The sequence below is a fragment of the Ovis canadensis genome, chromosome 12 (assembly GCF_042477335.2).
Source record: "Ovis canadensis isolate MfBH-ARS-UI-01 breed Bighorn chromosome 12, ARS-UI_OviCan_v2, whole genome shotgun sequence".
Taxonomy (NCBI): domain Eukaryota; kingdom Metazoa; phylum Chordata; class Mammalia; order Artiodactyla; family Bovidae; genus Ovis; species Ovis canadensis.
Window position 1 is genome coordinate 27954625 of NC_091256.1, and position 23541 is coordinate 27978165.

A 23541-nucleotide genomic window follows, 5' to 3' on the forward strand; every position below is an offset into this window, starting at 1 on the left:
AATGATAGATACCTTGTCTCTTTACCAACAGTTACTATTGAAGTCCTTAAAATAAAAGGCTGCTACTGCTGCTAAGTCACTTCAGTCATGTCTGGCAAAGGACTAGTCAGTAAAGTGATGTAAAGTATATTCTTTGAAGCAATTCTAAAAAGCCAATGAGAAAGAATCTTGATCTGGTGTTAATAAAAGATATCTAGAATTTATCCACTAGGGCTAGTGCAATATAGTATCCTGTTTTTTATCTATTTCCGATTTATAAAATTTATATATTGATATGAAAATAAAATTATGACTACTCTAAAATGGTTTTGTGGTGAACTTTTAGCACTGCTTGAGCAAGTGAAATATTTACATACCCTCAGAAGGAGTTTGAATCTAGCAGTATGTTCCTGCCTGGAACCATAGCCCATTTTAATTAAATCCCATGAAATTTATATACCTGGGCATATAGTTTTGATTCTGAGAAGCCTTAATTTCATAGTTATAAATATTGCAAGATGGTGTGGGTTTATCTGTTTATCATTTATCATAGGTGGAATAGTTCCAAACTTCAGGTTATCTATTTATATTTTTTTCTTGAATCATGTGCAGTATCTTTTGAAAATGTCAGATTTTAAAATTTATCCAACTGTTACTGTTACTCATATCTTTGAGAAGCATCCAATAACTCATACAGACAGAAAAGTACATGAAAGTTAGTGTTTGCTCAGCCTTGATACCATTAAATAAGACCCATGTATAGCCCTGGTCTGCAAACCCAAATGGATTCCAAGGCCTGTCATGTAAATAAATTAATGAAGAAGGGATATAATAAGCAATAGTGATGGAATAGTACATTCTGCATCTGAAAGCATAGAGAGTCCATTTTTAAAAATTCTGCTGACCAAACATAATGCAACCCCACATCAAATCTGCAAATGCTACTTTAGAAGGCAAATAAAACTGCATTGATTATTGTATTAGAGCAGGATAAGCTATGCTGCAGTAAAACAAACACCAAATAGCAGTGGCTTAATGAAATAACATTTTATTGCTTCTTGTGTTACTCTCTAATGTGCTCAGTGAGAGCCCTGTTAAATGCCTTCATTTAAATATTCCAGCTTCTTCCATATTTTGATGCTACCAGCTTCCAGATACAACTTCTTTGGTCATCGCAAAGGGAGAATAAATAAAGTAGAAATTCTCCCAGGTGGATTTATACTTGTGTATGGAATTCATGTGTATCATTTTTACCTATATTCCATTAGCCAAAAATCAGTCCTATAACCTGACTGCAAGGGTCTCAGGAAATAAAATTCTTACTGAGAGTCCAGAAAAAAAAAAAAAAAAACAAATGAAATGTATTCTTATACAAAGCTTTGCTGTTGTCAAAATTAGGTTTCAACAAAACATTTTCCTTTTAATAGTGACTACATTATGCTTTAAAACTGATAAATATTAAATTGGTAATTATGTATGAGCAATAAATTGGAAAAGGAAAAATGCAATTAATACATGTTATTATTCAAATACTAATTGCAAATTGAATTATATTTTATTCTGGCATTTATAGAATAAATACATTTATTTAATAAATTATATTATTTTCATTAGCCTAGCTTTTTATATGCTTCAGTACAAACTATCCCAGGATTTGTCAAAACAAAAAAGGTATGTAAGAAACCATTAAGAAGTAGTCATAAAGAACTGTGATTCACCCTCCATTATGAAACATAACCTCTAGGAAATGTGTTCTAATTAATCTTTAGGAGGGTTTAGCTTTCGATTCCTAATGAGGTTGATGATCTCAGTGCTATAAATTTACCCTGTACAATCTCACCAGAGGACAGGATTTAAGTAAGTCTTTTTCCCATTCCAGAAGATCTAAAAAATTAAATTCATTTCTAAAACTTTGATAATTTTCAGCTTTTTAAAGATGAAAATAGACTAACATAGAGCAAGAGAGAGATCTAAAAATACTATCAGGAAGGTGATTCCAGTATGAATACAGGATTCAAAGGACACTGTAGCTTGCTAGTTTTACTAAACTTTTGCCTGCTATAAACGTGAAACAGTGTTGGCTCCAGCCTACTGATAGAGATGTTATTGGCCAGGGATGCCTGAGGCACTCACCTGGGCCTGCATCACTTTTTTCAAACCCCAGCAGAACTGTCCCAGTAGGGCCAGTGTTGTGTCTGGACCAGCCTTTGTGGCTCTTACGATGACAGCGAGATGCCCTTCAGCAAACACCATCAGGGAATTTTGAGGAAAAAGATTTACATAAATCCTGGATGGTACAGAGCAAGCTTGGGAGCCATACAGTGAGGTTAGGGGTGCAGGGGAGGGGGAAACAAGAAAGAATATCTGGGTCTCTGCCTTTATTAGGGTTGAGGGTTGGGTGCCTAGAGTTTTGTGTGTTTACTCTTTGTTGGCTAATTTAAGGCATAAAAACAGGAATTAGGACATAGGAGGGGAGAAGCACTCACTCAAATTGTCAGTTATCTAAGTTATGCAGGGCTTTCTAAGAGAGGGACCTTCTTACATGAAGGCAGTCAATTCCTTACCTGGCTGTTCTGGTAGTAATTATCATTCAGGTGCCAGTAAGTTTATTCAAAATGTGTGTCTTTTAAAATGATCACCTCTGCAGTCAATGTCAGTCACTTATATTATACAGATCAAGATTTGTTGTAACTTTCTGTTTTCCCCAATATGATATGCTTTTTCAGGGTGTTGTTCAGTTGCTCAGTCATGTCCGACTCCGTGACTCCATGGACTGCAGCACACCAGGCTTCCCTGTCCTTCACCATTTCCAGGAGTTAGCTCAGGTTCATGTCCACTGAGTCAGTGATGCCATCCAACCATCTCATCCTCTGCTGCCCGCTTCTCCTTTTGCCTTCAATCTTTCCCAGCAAAGGGGCCTTTTTCAATGACTTGGCTCTTCTCATCAAGTGGACAAAGTATTGGAACTTCACCTTTAGTCCTTTCAATGAATATTGATGGTGAATTTCCTTTAGAAATGACTGGTTTGATCTCTTTGCAGTCCAAAGGACTCTCAGGAGTCTTCTCCAGCACCACAGTTTGAAAGCATCTGTTCTTTGGTGCTCAGCCTTCTTTATGTACAGCTTCACATCCATACATGACTACTGGAAAAATCATAGTTTTGACTACATGGATCTTTGTCAGCAAAGTGATATCTGCTTTTCAGTACACTATCTAAGTTTGAACTTTTTGGGGGTAGTAACCATATCATTTTTCCCCCCTTGGGTTCTGTTCATTTATTTGTTTTAGTATCTAATGCACCTAGTGCAACAGCTGGTTAAAATCTGCATGAAAAACCGAGAGGATGATGACTTGACATAAAAGAAAGCAAAGCGAATTAAGTCTACTGCTTGAGGAAGCTTAATAGACTGCTAAAATAAATAAATACATAAATAACACCAATAAAGCATGAGAACTTTACTTTCCTTCTCTCTTTCTTTCATTTTTATTTTTGCTTTTGACCTCAAAAGTAGAAGTAGTTATTTATGCTGCTGCTGCTAAGTCGCTTCAGTCATGTCTGACTCTGTGTGACCCCACAGACGGCAGCCCATCAGGCTCACCCATCCCTGGGATTCTCCAGGCAAGAACACTGGAGTAGGTTGCCATTTCCTTCTCCAATGCATGAAAGTGAAAAGTGAAGGCGAAGCCCTCAGTCGTGTCCGACTCTTAGCAACCCCATGGACTGCAGCCCACCAGGCTCCTCCATCCATGGGATTTTCCAGGCAGGAGTATTGGAGTAGGGTGCCATTTATAGATGTAACTAGTTGTCACAAACTCAGAGGCCAGAAACAACAGCATTTATCAGCTCAGTTTCCAGAGGTTAGGTGTCTGGATACAGCCTCACTGAGTCCTCTGCTCAGGGTCTCACAAGGCAGCAATGAGTGATGTCAGCTGGACTGTGTTTGTTCGTTCCTGGAGCCCTGGATCCTCTTCCAGGTTCCCATGGAAGTTGGCACAATCCAATTATCTGTGTTTGTTAAGTTTACAGTTCTATTTTCTTGAAAGATATAAGCCAAGGACTACTTTACCTCCTGGAGGCTGAACTGAGGTTTTTTTTTTCCATGTCACTTCCTCTATAGAGCCTCTCACAACAGGAGAGTTTACTTGATCAATGGTTTGATCTCCATGATTTCACAGAGGGCCCAGTTCCTCTGAAGAGGGATTATCTGATAAGGTGAGGCTAATCTGATTTTCTTTTCATTGTATCTTCAAAATTCCTTTTGTCATATAACGGGACATAATCAAAAGACTGACCTCTCGTCGTATTCAAAAAACCTGCCTACATTCAAGGGATAAGATAATATAGCCATATCAGTTATTGAGGGTCATTTGAATTTTTCCCATCACATCCTAGGAGTAAGGTACTAAATTAACCATGCTTTTGGACTTCACTGGCAGCCCAATGATTAAGACTCTTGTTTTCACTGCAGGGGGACTGATTCGATTCCTGGTCATGGAACTAAGATGGCACATGCCTCATGGTGAGACCAAAAGGAAATAAAAATAAATAAAAGTACAACTTTTCATATTAAAAAAATTAATTAACCACACTTCTTAGGGTAACTGAGACGCCTTAGTTCATTCAATGCCTCCCCCAATTTCATCTAATTAATCTCTGATTCTCATGCCCTTTTATCTCTAGTTTACTATATTAAGTCATCCACTACTGCCTGTATGTGTTAGAATGAATCTTGTTTTATAATTTTATTGGACTTTATTGTAATGTATGTAAAGATAATGAGTTAAGAATCATTTTGTCCTGTATTTTACTTTTTGCTCTATTATTTTTGAAAGATATTTATATTTCCATTTGCACAGGTACTCTCTTCTAAGAGCTCTGTGATATCCCATGTTGACTATTCACATCATTTCACATACTTCTTTTGGGATTGGACTGTGTCCCATTCCTAGATGCTATAAATAATGCAGCATATTCATATATGTTCTTTTTGGACCTATGTCTTTTGAAGAGATACCCAAGATGATAAATTCTGCATTTTAGTGTATAGTTTCAACTCATTGCAATATACAGCACCAGCTTGTCCTCTGCGATAGTTATACCAAATGAAAATTTCAGAGCCAGTCCTGAGGCTTCCAAGAGACCCATATGCATGGAAACATTTGACATTTTCTACTCATCAACAAAATAGATGCAAAGTGACATCTCATTGTTATCTTTGACAGATTAAATTGTGTTCCACAAAAAAGGTATGCTCAAGTCCTAACCTCCTGTGCCTCAGAATGTCACCTTACTTGGAAATAGACATGTTATACATGAAATTATTCAACAATAAGGTCATAGTGGAATAATGTGGGTCCTTAGTCCAAAATGATTAATGTCCTTATAGGAATACAGTCACGTGAGGACAGAGTCACTGGGAGAATGTCATGTGAAGATAGAGGCAGAGATCAGAGTGATGGAGCTGCAAGTCAAGGGCTGCTGGCCATCACCAGAAGCCAGGGGAGCGGGGGATGGGAACACTTTTTCCCTCAGAGCCGTTGGAAGGAAACAAATGTGCCCACAACTTGAATTTGGACTTCTACTCTCCTCAAATGTGAGAGAACACATTTCTGTTGGTTAAGCCACCCAATTTTTGGTACTTTGTTTCACAGCCCTAGGAAATGAAAATATTGTGTTAATTTCCATTACTATAATTTCTAATATACTTATCCATATTTTCTTACATTTCTATTCTTCTAGATTTTTGTAAGTTGGGTATTTGCAGCATTTCTAATTCTTTTCAAAGAATTGGTGCCCCTATATTTTTCCATTTGAAATATTAAAAAAAATAGATATCAGTGTCTGCTTTGAAAATTGTAACTATATTGTCTTTTTTTTTTTTGCATTTCTTTTTTTTTTTACTTTATTTATTTATTTTTTTTTAAAATTTTTAGTTTTTTATTTTTTAAATTTTAAAATCTTTAATTCTTACATGCATTCCCAAACATGAACCCCCCTCCCACCTCCCTCCCCAGAACATCTTTCTGGGTCATCCCCATGCACCAGCCCCAAGCATGTTGCATCCTGTGTCAGACATATTGTAACTATATTGTCTTAATTTAACATATGTCAATTAACTTTATGCATCACTTTTGGCAAATACATTTGCCAAAATATATTAATTAATAATTAATTTTATATTATGTTTGGTGCTTTAAATGGTTTAAAAGTTCTATGCATTTCCATCACAAACAGTTTTATACCCTTTCTTTTCTCATCTTTTATTTCAAGATTACCTTGAATTCTTCTGTGGTACTCGACATACAATGTTAGGTAGAATTTGGATTCCCTGCTTCTTTAAATGGTGATCCATATTTCCCAATACTAGTACAAACTGTTCTTTTTTCTATATTGCTTTATAGTGGTGATATTTTTCTTTCCTTTTTAAATAAATAATTTTATTGCATAGTGTACAGACAAAAACATACAAATCATGATTTTTCACATCGTTGAGTTGTTAGTTCTTCATATAATTCCATTCTGAATTGTTTGGCAGCCATTTATCTTTCTATCCAGACTGTATATAGAGAGACTGATAAGTACACACATTCACAGATGTCTATACATGTATATACAACCTCTACTGGGGTTTTTGAACTTGCTTTGATTATAGATGAATTTGAGAATTATCATTTTTATAATGATGTTTTTATATTCATACATATATATTCTTGCAAGTATTTAGAACTTTGATGATTTACTTGAATAGTTTGTAAAGATCCTATATATCCTTTGTTAGATATAAACCAAGATGTTTAGATTTTGAACATGTGTTAAGGCCATGTTTTTCAGTGCTGGTATATTAAAAAAAAATAGATATATGTTATCTTTACAACTAAACCTGATAGGTTTGTTTAGCAATTATAATAGCTTGTTTGAATTTTCTACCTGCACCAGCTGTATCAACTGTGAATAATGTTTTTCTTTCTTCTAGATTTTATCCTCCCAGCCCCCCTTTTCTTGTCTGACTGAGCTGACTACTTTGATGAGGATATTTTTTAATACAAGTGGGTTATTGCATTTCATCTTTCTTTCAGATTAAGAAATCCCCTTTTGTTGATTCTTAATCAAACATTCCTTCTGTACATATTAAAAAAATCATGGGTTTTTTCTTTCTTATGATGTAAATTGCATGGATTAATTTTCAATACTATATAAATTAGGGATACCTAAAATTAATCCATCTAGATTCAGATGTAGAATTTCTTTTTATATCTTGCTGCGTTTAGTTTGTATAATATTGTGTTTAGGATACACCTGTGTTCAGGACATTACTTTGCCAACAAAGGTATGTCTAGTCAAAGCTATGATATTTCCAATAGTCATGTATGGATGTGAGAGTTAGACTGAAAATAAAGCTGAGCACTGAAGAACTGATGCTTTTGAACTGTGTTGTTGGAGAAGACTCTTGAGAGTCCCTTGGACTGCAAGGAGATCCAATCAGACAATCCTAAAGGAAATCAGGCCTGAATATTCATTGGAAGGTCTGATGCTGAAGCTGAAACTCCAATACTTTGGTCACCTAATATGAAAAACTGACTCACTGGAAAAGACCCTGATGCTGGGAAAGATTGAAGGCGGGAGGAGAAAAAGATGACAGAGAATGAGACAGTTGGATGGCATCACCAACTCGATGGACATGAGTTTGAGTAAGTTCTGGGATACAGTGATGGACAGGAAGGCCTGGTGTGCTGCAGTCCATGCGATAGCAAAGAGTCGGAAATGACTGAACGACTGAACTGATGTTCAAGACAGAAATCTGTCTATGTTTTCTTGTAGTCCTTTTAGCCAGAGTGTTGACATTTTACTAGTTTTATTTTTTTTCCCCCAAAGGCACAAGTTTTGGATTTTTGGTTTTCTCTTTTATACTTAGGTTTATCAGTTCAGTTCAGTCACTCAGTCATGCACCCCCATGAACCACAGCACACCAGGCCTCCCTGTCCATCATCAACTCCCAGAGTTCACCTAAACTCATGTCCCTTGAGTCAGTGATACCATCCAACCATCTCATCCTCTGTCATCCCATTATCCACCTGCCCTCAATCTTAACGAATATCAGGGTCTTTTCAAATGAGTCAGCTCTTTGCATCAGCTGGCCAAAGTATTTGAATTTCAGTTTCAGCATCAGTCCCTCTAATGAACACCCAGGACTGATCTCCCTTAGGATGGACTAGTTGGATCTCCTTGCAGTCCAAGGGACTCTCAAGAGTCTTCTCCAGCACCACAGTTCAAAAGCATCAATTTTTCAGTGCTCAGCTTTCTTTACAGTCCAACTCTCACATCCATACATGACCACTGGAAAAACCATAGCCTTGACCAGACGGACCTTTGTTGGCAAAGTAATGTCTCTGCTTTTGAATATGCTGTCTAAGTTGGTCATAACTTTCCTTCCAAGGAGTAAACATCTTTTAATTTCATGGCTGCAATCACCATCTGCAGTGATTTTGGAGCCCAGAAAAATAATGTCAGGCACTGTTTCCACTGTTTCCCCATCTATTTGCCATGAAGTGATGGGACTAGTTGCCATGATCTTAGTTTTCTGAATGTTGAGCTTTAAGCAAACTTCTTCACTCTCCTCTTTCACTTTCATCAACAGTTCTTTAGTTCTTCTTCACTTTCTGCCATAAGGGTGGTGTCATCTGCATATCTGAGGTGATTGATATTTCTCCCAGCAATACTGATTCCAGCTTATGCTTCCTCCAGCCCAGAGTTTCTCATGATGTACTCTGCATATAAGATAAATAAGCAGGGTGACAATATACAGCCTTGAGGTACTCCTTTTCCTATTTGGAAGAAGTCTGTTGTTCTATTTCCAGTTCTAACTGTTGCTTCACACAGGTATATGTTCACATGGAAATTTAATGTTCATTAATTTCAACTCGTGCTTTTATTATTACCTTTATATCTTGTTTTTGGTTTCAGTTTGATGTTTATTGAGATAGAAAACAGCCACTGAGTTTTAGACTTCCTTCTTTTCTACAGCATAATTTTAGAACTAAGTTTTTCTCTGCACATGACTTTTACTGCATCACACAAGTTTTTATGTGTCATATTTATAATCACCAGTCCAAAATATTTTTAATTTTTTTGACTTTAATTTAGAAATCTGTATTTAGTTTACAGAGAATAGGATTTTCACTAGCTATGATAGGGTTTTTATTTTCTAATAACTCTAGATGATTCAGAAGACATGTTTGATTTATTTGCAATCTTCTGAAGTATATTAAGATTTGCCAAATATCCCACAATTCTATCAGTTTGATAAAAAGTATTTGTTTAATTGTACAGGATAGTTACTCTGCATTTACTGAGTGCAGTGTTCTAAGTTTGTCAATTTTTTTCAAGTATGTTAATCATCTTGCTTTTATTCTGTGTATCCTTACCTGCTTTAAAAAATAAAAAAGTTCCTCTATTATAAGTTACTGACAGACTTGGATGAAAATCCCCAAGTGTAATTATAGAGTTTTCTATTTATCTTTTTAATTCTGTCAAATTGCACCTTATATATGTACAGCTGTACTACCACGTACAAAAATTTATAATTCCTTTTTTGTTCCTATAGAAACAGGCTCTTTTAGGTGATACATTGATGTCTGTAACTCTGGTATAGCTTTCATTCTTAAGGTCACTATGTTTTACAATCAGTATAGAACCCAATATTTATTTTATTAAGTTCATTTTTATATATATCTTCCCATTCTTTCCTTTCAAACTCTTTGCAATCCCTCATTATTTTTCTGTCTCATAAATAGTATAGGTTTATCCTTTCCCTTTTATTATAATACAATTGTTTACTTTCATTTGGAATATTTGGTCAGTATACATATGGAATGTGAAGTCATGTGGGCTTTAGATAGCATCACTATGAACAAAGCAAGTGGAGATGATGCAATTCCAGTTGAGCTATCTCAGATCCTAAAAGATTATGGTGGGAAAGTGCTATACTCAATATGCCAGCAAATTTGGAAAATTCAGCTGTGGCCACCGGACTGGAAAAAGTCAGTTTCAGTCCAATCCCAAAGAAAGACAGATCCAAAGAATGTTCAAACTACTGCACATACACTCACCTCATATGCTAGCAAAGTAATGCTCAAAAATCTCCAAACCAGGTTTTAGCAGTACATAAACCATGAACTTTCAATGTTCAAGCTGGTTTTAGAAAAGTCAGGAAAACAAGAGATCCAATTGCCAATATCTATTGGATCAACAAAAAAGCAAGAGAGTTCCAGTAAAACATCTACTTCTGCTTTATTGACTATGCCAAAGCCTTTGACTATGGATCACAACGAACTGTGGACTATTCTTCAAGAGATGGGAATACCAGACCACCTGACCTGCCTCCTGAGAAATCTGTATGCAGGTCAAGAAACAATAGTTAGAACTGGACATGGAACAAAAGACTGGTTCCAAATCCAGAAAGCAGTACGTCAAGGCTATATATTGTCATCTTGCATATTTAACTTATATGCAGAGTAAATCATGAGAAATACCAGGCTGGATGAAGGACAAGCTGGAATCAAGATTGCCAGGAGAAATATCAATAACCTCAGATATGCAGATGACACCACCCTATGGCAGAAAGCGAAGAAGAAATAAAGAACCTCTTAATGAAAGTGAAAGAGGAGAGTGAAAAAGTTGGCTTAAAGCTCAACATTCAGAAAATGAAGATCATGGCATCCGGTCCCAGCACTTCATGGGAAATAGATGGGGAAACAATGGAAAGAGTGATAGACTTTATTTTCTTGGGCTCTAAAATCACTGCAGATGGAGACTTGCAGCCATGAAATTAAAAGATGCTTACTCCTTGGAAAAAAAGTTATGACCAACCTAGACAGCATATTAAAAAACAGAGACTACTTTAACAAAGATCCATCTAGTCAAAGCTGTGGGTTTTCCAGTAGTTATGTATGGATGTGAGAGTTGGATTCTAAAGAAAGCTGAGTGCTAAAGAACTGATGTTTTTGAACTGTGGTGCTGGAGCTGACTCTTGAGAGTCCCTTGGACTGCAAAGAGATCCAATCAGTCCATTCTAAAGGAAGTCAGTCCTGAATATTCATTGGAAGGGCTGATGCTGAAGCTGAAACTCCAATACTTTGGCCACATGAAGTGAAGAACTGACTAACTGGAAAAGACCCTGATGTTGGGAAAGATTGAAGGTGGGAAGAGAAGGGGACGACAGAGGATGAGATGGTTGGATGGCATCACCGATTTGATGGACATGAGTTTGAGTAAGCTCCAGTTGTCAGTGATGGACAGGGAAGTCTGGCATGGTGCCCTCCATAGGGTCACAAAGAGTCAGATAAGACTGAGCAACTGAAAAAAAAAAAAAGACTGAGCAACTGAACTGAACTGAAAGCAAGGAACACCTGGAGCCACCAGAAACTGGAAGGGGCAAGGAAGAATTCTTCTATGAAACATCCTGTCCATACCCTGAGTTTGGACCTCCTGCCTCATGTGCTGAAAGGGAATTAATTTCTCATACTTAAACAATCAAGTTGCATTACTTTGTTGTAGGAGTCCTAGGAAACTAATACTGGACATCAGCTAATGGCCTTTTGTTTTGTTTTTCTTTTCTTTTTTCTTTTTTAATTTTAATTTTATTTTACTTTACAATACTGTATTGGTTTTGCCATACATTGACATGAATCCACCATGGTTGTACATGAGTTCCCAAACATGAACCCCCCTCCCACCTCCCACACCATATCATCTCTCTGGATCATCCCTGTGCACCAGCCCCAAGCATCCTGTATCCTGCATCCAACATAGACTAGTGATTCGTTTCTTACATGAGAGTCTACATGTTTCAATGCCATTCTCCCAAATCATCCCACCCGCTCCCTCCCCTTCAGAGTCCAAAAGTCTGCTCTACACATCTGTGTCTCTTTTGCTGTCTTGCATACAGGGTCATCATTACCATCTTTCTAAATTCCATATATATGTGTTAGTATACTGTATTGGTGTTTTTCTTTCTGGCTTACTTCACTCTGTACAATCGGCTCCAGTTTCATCCATCTCATCAGAACTGATTCAAATGTATTCTTTTTAATGGCTGAGTAATACTCCATTGTGTATATGTACCACAGCTTTCTTATCCATTCATCTGCTGATGGACATCTAGGTTGTTTCCATGCCCTAGCTATTATAAACAGTGCTGCGATGAACATTGGAGTACATGTGTCTCTTTCTATTCTGGTTTCCTTGGTGTGTATGCCCAGCAGCGGGATTGCTGGGTCATAAGGCAGCTCTATTTGCAATTTTTAAAGGAATTTCCACGCTGTTCTCCATAGTGGTTGTACTAGTTTGCATTCCCACCAACAGTGCTAGAGTGTTCCCTTTTCTCCACACCCTCTCCAGCATTTATTGCTTGCAGACTTTTGGATCGCAGCCATTCTGACTTGTGTGAAGTGGTACCTCCTTGTGGTCTTGATTTGCATTTCTCTAATAATGAGTGATGTTGAGCATCTTTTCATGTGTTTGTTAGCCATCCGTATGTCTTCTTTGGAGAAATGTCTCTTTAGTTCTTCGGCCCATTTTTTGATTGGGTCTTTTATCTTCCATGTGGGTAATATGTCATTCTTCCTCTTCTGGCTGCTCCTAGAAATGGTTTTTGTTTGTTTGTTTGTTTGTTTGTTTTCAGGAGTTTCACTGTCACATGGTTATGTGTGGTGATCATCTGTTTTTATTTTGCCTGAATACTTGTAGAACTCCTTGAATCTGTAGACTCCTAGATGTCTGTCTACAGTTTTTTAAATCTATGGTCATTAACTCTTTAAATATTTTCCAACTCCACATTGCGGCTCTATCTTTTACCTTAATGAACCTCAAAATCCTTCAAACCTCTTAAAAGTGGCAATGAGGAAAAAGAGAGGACTTTGGGTTGATCAGGACATAGCAAACGGGGTCTGTCTCATCAATAAGACAATCTAGTTGCTAAAATGACCCTGGATGGCCTTAAGTGGTTGGGGCTCAAAATTGGGAATAGTTAGCCATGGTCAGTTAGCTATTGCATTGCTCTTTTCTATTACGTTCTATGTTTCTCTCATCTTCCCTATGCCTCATCAAATTGGCTTTGCACCCACGTGAACCATTGGAACTGACTTTTGGGATCATAGATGCTGATCTGTCCAGGGAGATAAGTTAGCACACAAGCCTGTGCCCCTACCAGGCAGCTGCTGGATATCCTGTGTGCTCCTATACCAATGGTGGGCTCCCCATTTTCCCAGAACTGGCTATAGCATGGGGGGTCCCTGGGGCCTGGCTGGTGATTCGGGGTGCTCTGCTGCAAGAGGCACTTGGGAACCACTATGACAGGTAAGTAAATTAAGTAATGGAGATGTTAGCTCAAGACCTGTCTCCTAAGTACAGTTGGGGGAGATGCCTTTGTAAACAGCTGGCAATACCTCCGCAGCTGCCACACTGGGATTAGTTGTGCTTGGTATCATTCTAGATCCTTTCCTGAGTGATATTCAGTGTCCAAGCCTTGGGCTGAGCCAGCTAGAGTATCACTTCAAGTGACTTAAGGCAAGGAGATTCGTATCTGTGCCCTCCTCAGGACTTCAAATATGGTAGGTATCCTATGGAACACCCAACATGTCCAAAGGTGGATATTCAGTGGCTGAACACTGAACATCCAAGGTGCTTCAAATCATGAGATGCTCACAGCTGCTTCCATCAGAACACCACATGGCGAGGAAGTAGGTGCCCAAATTACTGGAGGAAGATCAGACAGAGGGGAGAGGACTGTGCCCTCTCATGGACTGAGGATAATTTATTCTGCTTTGCCAATAACCACATACAAACTAATAAAGACAGAGAATACAGATGGATGATCCATAAGGTTAGATCTGTTGATTATCCTTGGGAGGAGGGACTATGTCCCCTGTCTTGTCTTAAGGCCCAGACTCTCCTTAAGGAGCAGTCCAGGAGCTAAAGGAGAAGAAGCTGTCTGTCTTTATATGTAGAGTACGACAGGGAGGTGGTGAGTGCCATCTACACAGAAAAGCTCCCATCCCAAACTGGTAAAAGGTAATCTCTTAGAGCTCCAATCTCCTGTGTCAATAAAGGAGACACAAGGTGGCACAATGGTAAAAGAATCCACCTGCCAATGCAGAAGACACAAGAGATGTGGGTTCGATCCCTGGGTCAGGAAGATCCCCTGGTGGAGGAAATGGCAACCTGCTCGAGTATTCTTGCCTGGAAAATTCCACAGACAGAGGAGCCTGGCGGGCTACAGTCCACGAGGTTGCAAAGAGTCGGACATGACTGAACAACTGAGCACACATAACATTTAGCAGACACGTTTGGGTCCTGGTGTCAACCCATTATCCTCCTCTCTTGTTTGTTGGCCTTATTTAGAGTCACCCTAAGTCTCCCATATTTCCCTGAGAGAAGACAAGTACTAGATGAACTAAAAAAGGCTTTACCTGTGGTTCTCCCACCAGAGCCTTGAATGCAGGACTTACAAGTATATGTGTGAGCCACTCCCAAGCTTCTTTCCTGGAGCCCCTGGATCAGATGGACAGGGAATCCAACCCATAGACTTTGGTATAAGCAGCCCCCAGATTGAGCCCAAAGGCACTGACATAAAAGAGGCAACTCCTGGTGGCACACTTGACACTTATGACTGAAGCATTTCCAGGGGCAGAGCTGATTGCTCTGTGCACTGAGGTTTCTATTACACCCCAGGTAATGGGAAAATCTCCCTTTAAAATTGGATCAGCAACAGAGGCCTCCTTATTAAAGTGAAAATTGCACCTACATGATTGAACTAATTTTGACTCTACTGGAGGAAATGAAATACTCACACACACTGCCATTGAGGTTAACTAGACAAAACTTTCAGAAATGCTTGCATCTCTTGCTCAACAGGGACTAGAAGGAGGAAGAGCACTATTCTCATAACAAGAAAAGTGATAGTATTTCTTTACTTGGGGAGTGTGCACAGGGTATACAGGGAGCTAGAAAAGGCACAGCTGGTGCTTATTACCCTGATTTAAACAGCCCACTTTCCATACTGGCATTGACTGTGTCCAATAAGCTGATTGGCATGCAATTATTCCTGGAAATAGAGGATGTCCTTTGAAAAACATTTTCTTGATGTCTTATTCTTACTGACTCTTGGCCAGGGGCTAATGTGCTAACTACTGAGAACTTTGGAAAATTAAGGTTGGAAAACACAAGTTCAAGCAAAGCTATTTTGAGTCAAGAGATGGGAGGAAAGTTGCCACACTGGCTCTTACTCTGCCCATCTGGGTGCACTGTGGAGTTCCTTCCTGGCTGCTAATCAACAGAAGCAAGGAAGGCAAAGCATAAAACATGCAACTAGCTTAGCCAAGGCGTGTGCAAAATTTCACAACTACAATAAGTGTGTGCATTCTTCCCTACCCTTCCCTCACAATACTGAATGGCAACTTTACATAAAGCTTAGCAGAAGTGAGTTCTACAACAATTGCAACGTTGACTGCCTACCATAAACAACACAGCAAAGTTGGTTCTTATGAAAGATATTAAATTCCATGGAGATATCTAATTGGGACAATCTCCACCCAAATTAACAAGTACTGACTTAAAATCATTGAATCTTCCAAGGATATTAAAAATTGGCCAGGCCTACGAAGATCATCATTAAGAAGGGTATGGGAAATATGTGAGGGGAATTGCCTTCCAATGTTACTTTTCTAGGGGATCCTTATAAAAAGTACACAAAACCCATCACAAAAGATAGAAACAATAATGAGAATTTCTGTAGCAACGCCAACCGGAGAGTATATGTGTTAGTGTAGTCACACTGGACCCTCCCAAGAAGCCAGCCCGAGACTACTACAGCGACACAAATGGCTACTTTAGAAAAGTTTCCCCTAGAAGAGAGGTAGTGGAGTAAGTGTTATCCCTCTGCAAGACAGCAGTGTAACAATACACAGAAAAGAAATGAGCCAAATGGATAACACAATTGATATCTCATCATACTTTAGAGGTCATGGTATTAGGAAATTTCATGTTGCTAGTTATTTCCTGGCTGTGAAATGAGGAGTCTGTGCACTTAACACGTCTTACTGCATGTGGGTGAGTAATACTAATAAATTGTTACAAATAGCCAGGGACATGCCCCAAAGGGCATATAATATTATTCTACTAATTAAAGAGATCAAACAAAAATATACTTCTTGTTTGATCTATTTTCCTGAATTTCTCACATCCCATTTCCTCCAAGTGCACAGACTGGTTTGTGCCCTTGTGGGATTCTGGGTCTTAAAGATGCTTTATTCTTGCATCCAAACTGAGACATGATGAGACAACATACAACTTAGACTAATGCAACTTGGCCCTAGGGAATGGATTGTTACATCAGTACAAGTGAGCAGATGATGGTCTTTGTATAATGCCCTCTAGGTTGCTTGCTTTTATATGGACTGAGACCCATTGGATCAAAAGCCCTCTGATGTTAAACTCATGTTTTTACAAATCCAGTTGTTTAATCAATATAAACTCTGATGCTGAGAAAGATTGAAGGCAACAGGAGAAGGGGGCAGCAGAGGATGTGATGGTTAGATAATGTCATGAACTTAATGGACATGAATTTGAACAAACTCTGGGAGGTAGTGGAGGACAGAGGAGCCTGGCATGTGGCAGTTAATCGGGTCACAATAAGTCGGACATGACTTAGCAAGCAAATAACAACAAACAAAACTTGCCTGCTAAGTATAACCTGCAAAGCTGCACCCGGTATCAACTAGCCTTAAGATAAGTGAATATTTGCTAGCTATAAAGACCCCAAGTGGCTACTGCCCTTTAGAGCTCTCTGAGTGTTGGGAGATAAGTAGAAAGACATAAATTCTATTGAAATTTTCATGTGGTATTATATTTTTATAGCTCCTGGATATGAGAACTAATGTCCAATAAAGAAAGAAAGAAGTCAGGTATGTTTTGAAGAAATGAAATCTACGAGGTGAAAAAAAAAAAAAGGAAGGGAGAGAGGGAAGGATGGGGAGAGAGAGAAATAAAGGGAGACAGAGAAATGAAACTGCCACATAAGACCACATTGTGCTTGCATATTTGATAGATGAAGCGAGGAGAGACTAACTTCAGTCCTCTTTTAGGAAGTAAGTAGTTATAGACTCAGCCATACGTCTGAGACTGACTTTATAATGAGATTTCAGGAGTGTGAACAAGAGCACATGAGTGAACACAGAGTTCTATTACAGTGTACTCGAAAATGATGAACTGTTAATTTAACAGAGTTTTGCATGGAAGTCTAGTCTTTTTCTGTAAGACTGGGTTTTTTAGAAAGAAGGATTAGAAACCATTATAGAGGAAGCAAAGCTAACTCCTTCCAGATGCAAGGTTTCTATATTCCCAATCACTCCTAGTAAAGACATATGGGCACGGGTAATAGGCTTGGCTTCAGCAGGAAAAATACTAGCAGTTTCAAAAGTTTATTCATTCAGGAAACAGAAACTGTGTAGAATCATCCAAGAATCACCCATAGGAGCCAAGTTTATTAAAATGTATGTGGTCATCATATGCACTTGCATTGTAATAAAATAATGAGGAATAATCATCTTCCTAAAATCCGGCACTTGGCATTTAATTAACCAATATTAGAATATTCACTCACATTCTCAGGGGATAGATTTTTGAAAGCAGCTCCTACAGTTTCTTTAGCTCCTCTTTGTGTGCAAAAATGATTTTGTTGACATGAAAGATAAGTAGTTAGATCCCTTTTAATGAAAACACAATCTCGTATTGCTTAGTCAGTGTCATAAGTATATTTCAAAATAGGGACTTTGGGAACAGAAAGAGTATGACTACGAAAACCTTCTAATAGGGAAACATTTATAGTTATATATGATGAATTTGCACATGATAAAAAGATCAGAAACTGAAAACCGCTTTTTAAGGCATCAACTTTTTTTTTCTTTTTTTTCAATAAAGAAAATATGAAAATATTTTTAAAATTCTCTGTTTCTGGAAGTAAAGTACAGGAATGAAATAATGAGTTTAACATATATTAAACAAAATAGCATCTCTTGTGATTTTGGAAATTATAATAAAAATGATTATGATAAAGGGATAACTTACTTAACTTTATATAGCTGAAGGTGAGGGGGACTGTGTCTCACCCATAAGAATGTTGCACATCTTCCTCCCACTTTGAGGGTGAGCAGTGTAACCTTGCTGCTGCTGCTAAGTCACTTCAGTCGTGTCCGACTCTATGCGACCCCATAGATGGCAGCCCACCAGGGTACCCCATCCCTGGGATTCTCCAGGCAAGAACACTGGAGTGGGTTGCCATTTCCTTCTCCAATGCATGAAAGTGAAAAGTGAAAGTGAAGTCGCTCAGTCGTGTCCAACTCTTAGTGACCCCATGGACTGCAGCCCACCAGGCTCCTCTGTCCACTGGATTTCCCAGGCAAGAGTACTGGGGTGGGGTGGAGGGGAAGAAATACACAAACCTGAAGAAATATATTACAGTACTTGAGTGTATAAATCAGAAACATACACAAAAATGTTAGAGTTGGGTCTAAGAAGAGGCAAAATACTGGAATCATGTTGCAAGTTTGGTTTAAAATCTTAGAGAAAATAAAGGCAAAGAGGAATCTAGAATAGTTTCAGATTCAGAATCAATATATTAGGCAGATACTTATCAGGCACTGGTAAAGAACTCTTACCAGGGCTTCCCAGGTGGCTCAGCTGTAAAGAATCTGCCTGCAACGCAGGTGATATGATCAAAATCCCTGGGTCAGGAAGATCCCCTGGAGAAGGAAGTGGTAACCCACTCCAGTATTCTTGCCTGGGAAATCCCAATGACAGAGGAGCCTGGCGGGCTATAGTCTGTGGGGTCACAGGAGCTGGACAGAACTTAGTGACTAAAACCAGAAACAAAGAACTCAACAATAAAAAGAACTTAACAACAAAAGAAAAATAATCCAATTAAAATAAACTCTCCAATTCAACAACACAAAGGCAAACAATCCCATTAATATATGACTGAAGGACTCGCATAGACATTTCTTCAAATACTGTATACAAAGTACTAATAAGCATGAAAAGAGTCCTAGTATTACTAACCATTAGGAAACTACAAATCAAAACTATATTGAGTACCAGGTCACATCCACTGGGATTCCTATAAAATTTTTTTTAAGTGTTGGCAAAGATATAGAGAAATTGGAACCTTTGCACATTGCTAGTAGGATTCCAAAATGTTTCAGCTGATGGAGAAAACAATTTTAGTGACTCCTCAAAACATTAAATATAGAATTATCACATGATCCTGCAATGTCATGCCTAGATGTATATACCAAATAGTTGGAAAAGAGTGAAAGTGAAGTCGCTCAATTGTGTTCAACTCTTTGTGCCAGGCTCCTCCATCCTTGGAATTCTCCAGGCAAGAATAATGGAGTGGGTTTTCATTTCCTTCTCCAGTTGAAAACTTACTCAAATACATATAATTCTTAGTAACACTATTCACAATATCTACATGGTAGAAACATCCCAAAATCTCTTTGACAAATGAAGCCCAAGAGGATTGTGATATTTGCAAGCAATGGAATGTAATTTAGCTATAAAGTATGAAGTACTGACACGTGCTACAATATAGATCAATGTTGAAACCACCATAAGTTAAAGACCTAGTCATAAAAGGTCACCTATTGCATGATTCCATTTATGCGAATCATTCCATATAACTAAATCCACAGAGACAAAAACACAGATTGGTGGTTGCTAGGGGCTGAGGAGAGTGGGGGTGAGAATAAGCTGCAATATGGAGAGCATCAAAGGCATTCTTTGGAGCAACATGCTTGTTTGGAAGCTGATATTCAGAAATCTCACTTAGTTATAAAAGAAAAGGCAGTGTTAAGAAGGCTACTGTATACTACATAGAACTATGTATTGGCTATAACTTAAATATAAGGATACTGCATGCACATTATTCATCCTTTTAAACACTAATTTTGAATCATACACAAAAGCCTGTGTTATATTAGTGATACATATTAATGGAATAAAAAATACAAACTATTTTAAAGGATTTTTTTAAAGTGTGAGTAGATAATATCTAAGGCAATCAGTTAATTAGGTGCTTTGTTTGTCAAGATTACCCTGTTGCCTGGCTAGACAGAGTCACTGAGCCATTGCTGTATTAGGCTGAGTGACTATTAATTTTACTTGCATATTTGGGGAAATGAAAACATATCCAAATGCACATGCTTCTTGGCATTTTACTTTCTTTTTTTTCACTTTTTAAACCATTTCCCTTTAAGTCTTTAATCATCTTTTCAGTGAAGATTTTCCTTTTCATTCTGTTCATATGTCTGAGGAATTAACAATCCTATTCTCAGTGGTTTCATGTAATCAAAACCTCCTGATTCAAACACTGTGTGCAATCCACAGGGAGAAATTATTAAAAGGGCTTTGCAGATTTGTTTAGCACTCTGCTCAGAATATGAAAGTGCAGACTTTTAAATATCTGAGAAGAGACTGCCAACCCATTACCCTTCTGGAAGAACTTTTGAACTAGACATTTTCCATTATTTACACTGTGAGATACTTGGAGTCAGATTTCAGCTAGAAACACTTTTCAGTAATGGATGGCACAAAATGAGGCCAAGTTTATAGGTTTCCTGTTCAGAAGTTCATTAAATTTTTAAAGACCCAGACCAAACCACAACTTCAGTCAGCCATTTCTTAAAGACCTCTTGAAAGGTTCTCCAGAAGAAAAAGTCAATGGACACAGATCAGATTGTGTGGGCATGAGGGGAGAGGGAAGAGGTGTGAGACAGGAATTTATAGCTCTTTCATTTATCCAAATGCTTTCAAGTGGCAGAGTTGTATCCTGAACAGGCTTTACATACCCATGAGAGCTGTGACTGAATTTGGTCACTACGTTGAAAGATTATCAGATGATGAATGGAGACAGTAAGTCTTATTCTTTCAAAACAATTGCTTTTGAAGGAAAGGAAAAGATGCAGCACAGCTTAAGGGGACCCAGGACCTAGAGGGACACTCACAAGCACAGATCTTGGAATGCAACAAATCTGGGTTGAAACCCCAGCTGTGCTCCATGCCACTCATGCAATCTTGGGCAAAACAGTTAACTTCCCAGCATGAGGGGTAGTATGTGCAAAATGGGACATTTTAATACTACTCTCAAAGTCAAATTATACTTTGTTGTTTTTGCTGTTGTTTAGTTGGTAAATTGTGTCCCAATCTTGTGACCCCATGGACTATATCCCACCAGGGTCCTCTGTCATGGGATTCTCCAGGCAAGAATACTAGAGTGAGGTGCCATGCCCTCCTGCAGGGGATTTTCTGACCCAGGGATCAAACCAACATCCTCTGTGCCTCCTGCATTGGGAGGTGGATTCTTTACTACTGAGCCAACTGGGAAGCCCCATATTATACTTTTTTGTACAAATAAATTATTATATAAAAATAGAACAAAATACGAAGTTTCTGTACTTAACATTTTTAATGATTATTAATGTTATTATAATTGTTAATGGCTGTATTAGTTGTTAAAGATCTAATTTCCAGGAATGTAATTCATTGTTTTCTAGGTTTAACATGAGTCTTGAAATGATTGTCATCAACACTTTGACAAATTTTAGAACAATCTGAACATCAGATTTCCAGGCTCGGTAGAATACAGGTGACTCTTGAATAACTTGGGACTTAGGGGCACTGACCTTCCTCAAAGTAAAAAATCTATATTTACATTTATAGTCAGGAATCCCTATCTATGGTGCTACATCCATGGGTTCAACCAATTGTGGATCATGTAGTGTAGTTATACCTATTTAATGAAATATATATATATATATATATATATATATATATATATATATATATATATATCAACATATAAGCAGACCTGTGGTCAGATCATTCAAGGGTTAGCTGTACTTATTTTTTACCTCTAGCTACAAATGTGTGAGTTCCTGACCTTGAACTGAGTATATTTACAAGACTGTTAAGATTTGTAAAGACAGAGTTTTTAAGAGAAAAATCAGTGTTGTCTGAAGTACTCAGGCTTCTTTTTAAGCAGGCTTGAAGAGCAGTCTTTATTAAGTAACTTTCTAAATCCTTGTGTTGCTTAAGCAATTTAGGATGTTCTAGAAATGATTAGCTACAACAGAAATGTATAGGAGAAGTTGATTCTTCATTATTGAGAAGAATTTAAGAGTTAATTATTCAGGATAGAGAAATAGTTGTTGCTGCTAAGTCTCTTTAGTTGTGTCCGACTCTGCGACCCCATGGAAGATAGCTTGCCAGGCTCCTCTGCCCATGGGGTTCTCTATGCAAAAATACTGGAGTGGGTTGCCATTTCCTCCTCCAGGGGATCTTCCTGACCCAGGGGTTGAAACTGTGTCTCCTACATTACAGCAGACTCTACCACTGAGCCATTGGCAAAGTCCATAGAGAAATTAGGTAACCTGAAAGGAAAAGGAGGAGGGTTAGGTGGAAAAGAATTTAAAATAGTGCTCTGGTCCTTTTAGATAAGAAAATGAGAAATGTGAACAACAAGAGAATAACACAGACATACTTCTTATGCCAAGGTCCCTGTGGTGCATAGCAGCAGTCCCCAAAACCCAGTAGAGGTGTCTCTACAGAAAAATTCAGAGTAGGTTGAAAAAACAATAGTAATTAAGTTCTGGGACTAAGGCCAGAGTTCAAAACCAAAAATGATTGATAATTACTGCAATTTGCAAAGATGCACACACTGATATTCACATTCCAAGCTATATGGAGACTGTGTTCCAAAAGTTTATTAAGTCCACTTAATAACTGAATATATTTCCCCCGTAAACTATATATAAGTTTTCCTCTTACAAAACTATTATGTACAAGGTCTTTGTGATTTAACTGATAGTCAATGCTGAGAAAACAGTGAATAGGAAGATAAGATCTTTAACAGTGGAGGGCAAATAAGTTTAACAATCCTACTATTAATAATGAGTGAATATTTCTTGAGTGTTTATTGAGTTTGAGGTGCTACAATTGTATATTTTAAAATTAGTAATATGAAGTAGATGTGTAACATCCGATAAATACTACCAGATGTAATACTAGTGAGTAAATGTAATTTCATATCAAGCTAGAGAGAAAGAGAGACACAGTGAGAGACAGAGATATTTGGGCTCACACCCCAGCATTTGTGCTTCCTAGTTATATAAATTTGGAAAATTTATGGAATGTACGCAGGTCATTTTTTATGGACCTGTATGCAGGTCAGTTCAGTTCAGATCAGTTCAGTTACTCAGTTGTGTCTGACTCTGTGACCCCATGAATTGCAGCACGTCAGACCTCCCTGTCCATCACCAACCCCCAGAGTTCACTCAGAATCACGTCCATCGAGTCAATGATGCCATCCAGCCATCTCATCCTCTGTCGTCCCCTTCTCCTCCTGCCCCCAATTCCTCCCAGCATCAGAGTATTTTCCAATGAGTCAACTCTTCGCATGAGGTGGCCAAAGTACTGGAGTTTCAGCTTTAGCATCACTGCTTCCAAAGAAATCC